Source organism: Bombina bombina, chromosome 4, assembly GCF_027579735.1.
Source record: "Bombina bombina isolate aBomBom1 chromosome 4, aBomBom1.pri, whole genome shotgun sequence".
Classification (NCBI taxonomy): Eukaryota; Metazoa; Chordata; class Amphibia; order Anura; family Bombinatoridae; genus Bombina; species Bombina bombina.
In genome coordinates, this window is record NC_069502.1 from 214,757,561 (window position 1) to 214,767,114 (window position 9,554).

Sequence of the window (9,554 nt, forward strand, 5' to 3'; positions counted from 1 at the left end):
AGGGCAGACCAGGCTGTTTCATGGCGTGCAGTGACTGGGGAGCTGAGCTCTGACTTTTCTTTTTATTTAAAGTTTAGTTTTTTTATTGGGGCAAGAGCGCTAACTGATGGAAGCCTAAGGGCTCTGGAGCACTCAGCCCTGCTGCTTACTGATGTAGTCTGACTGTAGGCAGTTAGTGCGGGATGACATTATTCATTTTCCTTTGCCTGCGCTCTGCTCTTCAGTCTGTCTGTGACTAGATACAGAAGCAGTTAGCGCAGGAGCAAGGAGGACGTATTTTAGGCCACAGTGTCTTTGACTGAGTGGCCACAGAGAGGAAGCAGTTTTTTTTAACCTACTCTCTACTCTTCTTTGAGAGACTGACTGTTGTGACTGCCTGACCTGACCTTACTAAGCTCACTAGCGCTGAGGCTATCTATTTGATTAAATGTTTATTAGGTTTAAGGTTAGCTCAAGAGTTGTCCATGGCTCAGCCGACATCTCAGGGCACTGGCAGGCAATACTGTGTGTAGAATTATTACACTGACTCAGATGCTGACAGCCTCTACAAGCAACATAATTCTCCCAGATAAGCAGAGAATGTGCCAATCACACAAGTGTTGGAAGCAAGGAACCGGTGAGTAAAGTTTGTGACAATTACATAACACAGAGGCTGTGTTGTATTATTGTACAAACAAGAATCGTCTCAAAAATACCTAAAATAATAATGGTTAAAATAAATTTCTATTAAGCAGCACACTAGCACAGAAAGCAAATAATTGTATACAGATCCCACACAATTTAATAACAGAAGGCACTGTGTAAAGAATTTATGCGGAATCTATAGACATGACAGTGTAGGAGTGGGAGGTAAGAGGGGACTGTAAATTGTGTGTTGCCATGCAAGACAGGACAGGACATAAAGGCTCCCAGGAGAACTCATTCTTTTTTTAACATGTATGCTCCTGTGTTAGAAATAGTTGTTATGCTATGTACATTGCTTAGGATGGTGTTCTCTATTCTTCCTCTTTTTCTCCTTAATTTTTTTTTTCATGTATGGTTCAGCATGCCATAGTTGTGTGCATGCATATGAGTATGTGTGTATATGTGTTATGTATGTGCATATCAGTGTGGGTGTATGTGTGGTGTGTATGCATATCAGTGTGGGTGTATGTGTGGTGTATGTGCATATCAGTGTGGGTGTATGTGTGGTGTATGTGCATATCAGTGTGGGTATATGTGTGGTGTATGTGCATATCAGTGTGGGTGTATGTGTGGTGTATGTGCTTATCAGTGTGGGTGTATGTGCATATCAGTGTGGGTGTATGTGTTGTGTATGTGCATATCAGCGTGGGTGTATGTGCATATCAGAGTGGGTGTATGTGTGGTGTATGTGCATATCAGTGTGGGTGTATGTGTGGTGTATGTGCATATCAGTGTGGGTGTATGTGCATATCAGTGTTGGTGTATGTGTGGTGTATGTGCATATCAGTGTGGGTGTATGTGTGGTGTATGTGCATTTCAGTGTGGGTGTATGTGTGGTGTATGTGCATATCAGTGTGGGTGTATGTGTGGTGTATGTGCATATCAGTGTGGGTGTATGTGTGGTGTATGTGCATATCAGTGTGGGTGTATGTGTGGTGTATGTGCATATCAGTGTGGGTGTATGTGTGGTGTATGTGCATATCAGTGTGGGTGTATGTGTGTTGTGTATGCATATGTGTGGGTGTTAGGGTGACCACATTTCCAAATTGCCATTCAGGGACGCCCCCCCTTCACCCTACCCCCTCAGCCCCCTTCACCCTACCCCCCTTCACCCTACCCCCCCCCAGAGAAAAAAAGCTGATTTTAATACCTTTTTTATTTTTATGCCAATTTTTTAAAGGAGAATAAAAAAATTGTGCAACAGACTAAATATATTGAATATAAGGAAGGAATCATTACCTAATGATGGATGGAACTGTTGGAACATCATGGAAGTGGACTGTCACTTTTTGTGTGAAATGATGCATCATTTTATAAAATTACTTTTATAATAAAGAACCTAGTAAAGTATTCCTATGAGTGAGTCATGTATTAGAGGATGAGGCTGCTGCCTGTCTGTGTCAGTATAAACTATTATTTTTAAATAATACAATAACACCATAACCTACCTGTCTCTGTGTCCAGAGTCTAAATTAAAGCTTATTCCCTTAGTCTCTCTGTCACTGACACTGTGACTGTGTGTGCGCTGTCTGTCTCGCAGTCTCTCAATTCTTCTAATCTCCTCTAGACTTGACAGTCACAGTAGAGCGGCGGCGGCAGACTATGGGGGTAATTTATGACATTACATACGTCATCAATCATATACTCCAGCTTCCCTCGCTCGAGCCGCCCTCATACCAATCCATAGTTAATTACTAAACTAAATTGCGCTCTGTGGCCGCCTCGAGTGTGCCTGGGCTAGGATGTCACTCCGTTCCTGACCTGCAGCAGCCTGCTGGCCTGGAAGCCAGAAACTGCGGCTGTGCTGCCTGGTCAATTACCACAATTGTGGACTCTGACTCAGCTTCTTTCCATTCCAGGACACTGCATTGTCCCGGAATGAAGGTGCCCGGGACGCGGGACAGACTTGCAATATGCGGGACTATCCCGGGCAATCCGGGACATGTGGTCACCTTAGTGGTGTATCAGGGGCGTATCATGGCCTAGGCAAACAAGGCATGGGCCTAGGGCGGCAGATTTGGAGGGGCGGCAGACTGAGCGGATCATATGCATGCTGCTGCTCAAAGGGGAACTAGGAGAGTGCACATGCTAATATTAGATGCATTGTTTGTGTTTTTTATTTGAAATTCTTTTTTTTTAAATGGTGGCAGTCCGGGTGAGAGAGCTGGAGTAGTTATTTAGTACGGGCAGCAGGAGTTAGTGTCAGGACTGGAGGCGGGATCTTTTTCACTTGCATCTCAGTCCGATACTTGTGACTGAGAGGATTGCAGAGGTACCGAGTTCACAGCGGTAAGTAGGGTTTTGCTTCAGAAAACAAACATCAGACAGTGAGTACACCATCCGATACTAGCTAGTTTTGAATTTAATGCCCTGCTTTTCCAGCCCACAGCACCTTAGTGACTGACAGCACAGCAGTGTATTAGCATTAGTTCCTGTTTGTTTCATGGGGCTATCACCGCAATGCCACATTGTTCTCACATAATCTCACTGTGTCAGATCTTGCTGGTGCAACGAGTTCCCTGCTCCAAATTACTGCATTCTACACTGCTGTTTTTGCCTTTCCACGATGTGTGTTATTTACACCCTGTCAGCTAACAGGCAACACACAGAAGAGAGGTAACAGGGGAGGTCAGTGCAATAAAGTTTCTGTGAATATTATGCTGCCTGCCTTTCCTGCTCTCGGTCTAATCAGATAAGATTCCCTCCTCCTCCTGCTAATTACCTTCACGGAGCTTTACAGAGTTGCAGACCATAACGTCTTCTGCTGTATTTCTGTACTTAGGTGAGACTTCTCAGGGTTATTTTAACTTATTTTAACCCTTTGCTGCCAGTGGCAGATATTTGTTAAAAAAAAAAATAATACAGCACAATTACTCAGCTTTCAGAACAAGCCTTGTTACAAGAGCCACTTAATGGGATATTTTCTGAATGTCATTTGCTATTTTACTTAGATAAACCTTGCAGCCCTGAATGATTTTGCTTAATCTTCACAGACAGAATAAGTGTATTCAAAATTACAAAAATATGAAATAAAAACAAAAATAAAGTAAAAATCCCCATAAAAATGTTTCTTTTCCTAGGATGTGTGTGTGGGAAAATGTCAGTGATGTCAGAGATAGGGTAGAAGAAAGAGTGTGTGTGTCTGTGTTTGTGATAGTGTAATAGTTTGTGAGTGAAAGTGTGTGTCAGACAGAGAGTCTGTGTTTCTTTTCTCATCCCCTTTCTTTCTGTCCTCTCCCACTAATTTTTCTCTTTCTCCTTTTTTCTCTCCCTCCAAACCTTCTGAGGTGCATGCAACCCACCTGAGGTATGCAAGTTTTTTGCTAGCGGTGGTGAATATTTACTTTGCAAATGCCATGAAAAAAAAAAGTTATGGAACACCCAGACCAAAAATATAAAAATATCAAGGCTGAAAAAAGGCCTTAAAGCTAGGATGGTAGGGGGTAGGGGGGCAGCAGAATTTTGAGTGCCGAGGGCAGCACAAAACCTAAATACGCCACTGGGGTGTATGTGTGGTGTGTATGCATATGAATGAGAGAGAAGTCTTAAGTTAATTAAAACTTTCCCACTCCCAAAAAAAGGCAGCAGGCCTACCTATCAGTCACAGGCTATGACCCCACTGCAAAATAATAAACTAAACATTCAGTTTCAAACTAACTGCAAGAAAATACAAATGTTTCTGCATACAAGGAGTTAAACCTTAATTATTATTTTTTCCCCCACCAACAAAAGGCACCAGACCTACCCATAAGTCACAGTATATGCTCCCAGTATAATATAATCAACGTAATGTGCAATTTCAAACTAACTGCAAGAAAAATGTTTCTGCACACAAAGTACTCCATGTACTAAGCGCTTAATCCATGTGGCCCAAAGGTTTAAACTTTGATTAAAACCGTTTTTACTCTCCCAAAAAGGCAGCAAGCCTACCTATCAATTACAGGCTATGGGGTAGATTTATAATGCAGTGGATGTTGCATTCTACGCCCATCATTTCAGGCAGGGGCAGCAATGCACAAGCAATTCACAAGAAATGCTTGTGCAATGTTATATGCCGACAGCGTATGCTGTCTTCATTTAGCGAGGTCGAGCGGACATAATTTGCTACAGCAAATCATGTCCGCTTAACTTGTGATAAATCTACCCCTATGACTCCACAGCAATATAAAAAACAAAACATGCAGTTTCACTAACTGCAAGAAAATAAAAATGTTTCTGCACACAAAGGGTTAAAATATAATTAAAACTTGTTTTACCCCCCTAAGAAAAAGGCAGCAGGCCTACCAATCAGTCACAGGCTATGCCCCCACTGCCATAAAATAAACCAAACATGCAATATCTAACTAACTGCAATAAATGTTTCTTAACAAAAAGGGCTAAAATGTAATTTAAAGTATAGTGATATTGTGAATAGTTCGCCGGCGAATAGTTCCCGGCGAACATAGCTTGTTCGCGTTTGCCGCGGCGGGCGAACATATGCGATGCTCGATCCGCCCCTATTCGTCATCATTGAGTAATACTTTGACCCTGTACCTCACAGTCAGCAGACACATTCCAGCCAATCAGCAGCAGACCCTCCCTCCCAGACCCTCCTACCTCCTGGACAGCATCCATTTTAGATTCATTTGGAAGCTGCATTCTTAGAGAGAGGATGGACAGTGTAGCTGCTGATGATTTAATAGGGAAATCGATAGCTAGGCTAGTGTATTCATTGTCCACTACAGTCCTGAAGGACTCATCTGATCTCTGCTGTAAGGACAGCACCCCAAAAAGCCCTTTTTAGGGCTAGAACATCAGTCTGCTTTTTTTTTTTTCCTGTGTAATCTAATTGCAGTTGCCTGCATGCCAGCGTGTGTGTCAGGCTCACAGCGTATACTATGCCCACTTGCCCAGTGCCACCACTCATATCTGGTGTAACAGTAGTGTAGATTTAAAAAAAAAAAACACTTTTTTGACTGTGTTAAATAATAGCAGTCAGTTTCCTTCACACGTGTGCGTTTCAGTGCTTGCCTGCCAGGGCACAGTGTCACCCCAGTGCAACTCATATCTGGTGTAACAGTAGTGTAGTTTTAAAAAAAACAACACTTTTTTGACTGTGTTAAATAATAGAAGTCAGTTTCCTTCACACATGTGCGTTTCAGTGCCTGCCTGCCTGCCTGCCAGGGCACAGTGTCATCCCAGTGCAACTCATATCTGGTGTAACAGTAGTATAGATTTAAAAACAACAACACTTTTTTTACTGTGAAATAATTGCAGTCAGTTTCCTTCACACGTGTGCGTTTCAGGGCCTGCCAGGGCACAGTGTCACCCCAGTGCAACTCATATCTGGTGTAACAGTAGTGTAGATTTAAAAAAAAAAAAACACTTTTTTGACTGTGTTAAATAATAGCAGTCAGTTTCCTTCACACGTGTGCGTTTCAGTGCCTGCCTGCCAGGGCACAGTGTCACCCCAGTGCCACCACTCATATCTGGTGTAACAGTAGTGTAGAGTTAAAAAAACAACACTTTTTTGACTGTGTTAAATAATAGCAGTCAGTTTCCTTCACACGTGTGCGTTTCAGTGCCTGCCTGCCAGGGCACAGTGTCACCCCAGTGCCACCACTCATATCTGGTGTAACAGTAGTGTAGAGTTAAAAAAACAACACTTTTTTGACTGTGTTATATAATAGCAGTCAGTTTCCTTCACACGTGTGCGTTTCAGTGCCTGCCTGCCTGCCAGGGCACAGTGTCACCCCAGTGCAACTCATATCTGGTGTAACAGTAGTGTAGAGTTAAAAAAACAACACTTTTTTTGACTGTGCTAAATAATAGCAGTCAGTTTCCTTCACACGTGTGCATTTCAGTGCCTGCCTGCCAGGGCACAGTGTCACCCCAGTGCAACTCATATCTGGTGTAACAGTAGTGTAGAGTTAAAAAAAACAACACTTTTTTGACTGTGTTAAATAATAGCAGTCAGTTTCCTTCACACCTGTGCCTTTCAGCGCCTGCCTGCCAGGGCACAGTGTCACCCCAGTGCAACTCATATCTGGTGTAACAGTAATGTAGATTTAAAAAAACAACAACACTTTTTTGACTGTGAAATAATAGCAGTCAGTTTCCTTCACACGTGTGCGTTTCAGTGCCTCCCAGGGCACAGTGTCACCCCAGTGCAACTCATATCTAGTGTAACAGTAGTGTAGATTTACAAAAAAAAAAAACTTTTTTGACTGTGTTAAATAATAGCAGTCAGTTTCCTTCACACGTGTGCGTTTCAGTGCCTGCCTGCCAGGGCACAGTGTCACTCCAGTGCAACTCATATCTGGTGTAACAGTAGTGTAGAGTTAAAAAACAACACTTTTTTGACTGTGTTAAATAATAGCAGTCAGTTTCCTTCACATGTGTGCGTTTCAGTGCCTGCCAGGGCACAGTGTCACACCAATGCAACTCATATCTGGTGTAACAGTAGTGTACATTTTTTAAAAAAAAATACAATTTTGACTGTAATAGATTGAATAGCAGTTAGTTGTCTGCAAGCGTGTGTCAGGCCTACAGCGTCTACTCTGCCAACTTCTGCCAGTGCACAGTGCCACTCACATCTGTTGTCACAGTAGCTTGCACGCATAGTACCACTAATTGAAAAAAAAAAAGACAGGCAGAGGCAGGCCACCCTGCAGGGGCCATCGTGTTCGTGGTGCTGTGATTCCCTTTGGCCCTAGAATAATGCTCAGTGTTTAGAGGCCATGTACCTCGAACAGTTCTGAGGACATAGTTGACTGGCTAACACAGGACACCCAATCTTCTACAGCTTCCGCTCGGAACCTTGACGCACCATCCTCCTCCAGCTTAGCTTCGGACACCTCTCAAGTTACCAGCCGCCCACCTGCCGCCACTACCAACACTAGCACCACAGCCGCTTTACTTGATCTGTCAGAGGAGTTATTTACACATCAGTTGGAAGAAATGAGTGATAGTGATGCGCAACCATTATTGCCAGAGGATGTAGATAACAGGGATATGTCTCAGTCAGGCAGCATTACACACATGGACGTATGGTGTGATGATGATGACGTTGTATCCGCTGCTGCTTCCTTTGTTGAGTTGTCAGATACAAGTGAAGCGGTTAATGATGACGATGCATCAGGTGGATGTCACGTGGGTGCCCGCTACAAGAGAAGAAGAAGAGGGTGAAAGTTCAGATGGGGAGACAGAGAGGAGGAGGAGACGAGTTGGAAGGAGGGGGAGGTCGTCGCAAGGAATTAGTGGCACAGTCAGGCAGCATGCATCGGCACCCGGGGTCAGCCAGACAGCACGCCAATCAACGCATGCTGTTGCCACCACCAGAATGCCGTCATTGCAGAGCTCAGCAGTGTGGCATTTTTTTTGTATGTCTACCTCTGACAACAGCGATGCCATTTGCAACCTGTGCCAAAAGAAACTGAGTCATGGGAAGTCCAACACCCACCTAGGTACAACTGCTTTGCGAAGGCACATGATTGCACATCACAAACGCCTATGGGATCAACACATGAGTACAAGCAGCACACAAACTCAAAGCCACCATCCTCCTCCTGGTCCAGCATCTTCAGCCACGTCAACCACTGCTGTCCTCACTCCGTGTCTCACCTTGAGCAGTTCCTGCTCATATGCCCACAGTCAGGTGTCTGTCAAGGACATGTTTGAGCGTAAGAAGCCAATGTCACAAAGTTACCCCCTTGTCTGGCATCTGACAGCTGGCTTGACTGAACTCTTAGCCACCCAGCTTTTACCATACAAGCTGGTGAAGTCTGAGGCATTCAAAAAATTTTTAGCTATTGGGGCACCACAGTGGAAGGTACCTGGACGAAATCTCTTTGCACAAAAGGCAATCCCCAACCTGTACTCAATTGTGCAAAAGGAAGTAATGGCATGTCTGGCACACAGTGTTGGGGCAAGGGTCCATCTGGCCACTGATACCTGGTCTGCAAAGCATGGTCAGGGCAGGTATATTACCTACACTGCGCATTGGGTAAACCTGGTGACGGCTGCCAAGCATGGAATGTGTGGCTCTGCAGAGGAGTTGATGACACAGCCATGACTTGCAGGAAGGCCTGCTGCCACCTCCTCTACTCCTCCCACTCCATCCTCTTCCATAACCTCCTCGGCTGAGTCCTCTTCTGCTGCTGCATCTTGCTCCACATCAACGGCACCCCCCCCAGCTCCCCAGGTACTATTCCAAATCCCGGATACGGCAGTGTCACGCCATCTTGGGGTTGACTTGCCTGAAAGCCGAGAGTCACACCGGACCAGCACTCCTGTTCGCCCTGAACGCACAGGTGGATCAGTGGCTGACTCCGCACAAACTGGAGATCGGCAAAGTGGTTAGTGACAACGGAAGAAATTTGGTGTCGCCATTGAATTTGGGCAAGTTGACACATGTGCTGTGCATGGCACATGTGTGTAATCTGATCGTACAACGCTTTGTGCATAAGTACCCAGGCTTACAGGACGTCCTGAAGCAGGCCAGGAAGGTGTGTGGCCATTTCAGGCATTCCTACACGGCCATGGCGCACTTTTCAGATATCCAGCAGCAAAACAACATGCCAGTGAGGTGCTTGATTTGCGACAGCCCGACACGTTGGAATTCAACACTCCTAATGTTCGACCACCTGATCCAACAAGAAAAACCCGTTAATGACTATTTGGATGACCGGGGTGCTAGGACAGCCTCTGCAGAGCTGGGAATTTTTTTGCCATGTTACTGGACGCTCATGCGCAATGCCTGTCCTTTTGTGGAGGTGACAAACCTAGTCAGTTGCACCAAAGGCACCATCAGCGACATCATACCATTTGTTTTCTTCCTGGAGCGTGACCTGCAAAGAGTGCTGGATCAGGCTGTAGATGAGCGTGAAGAA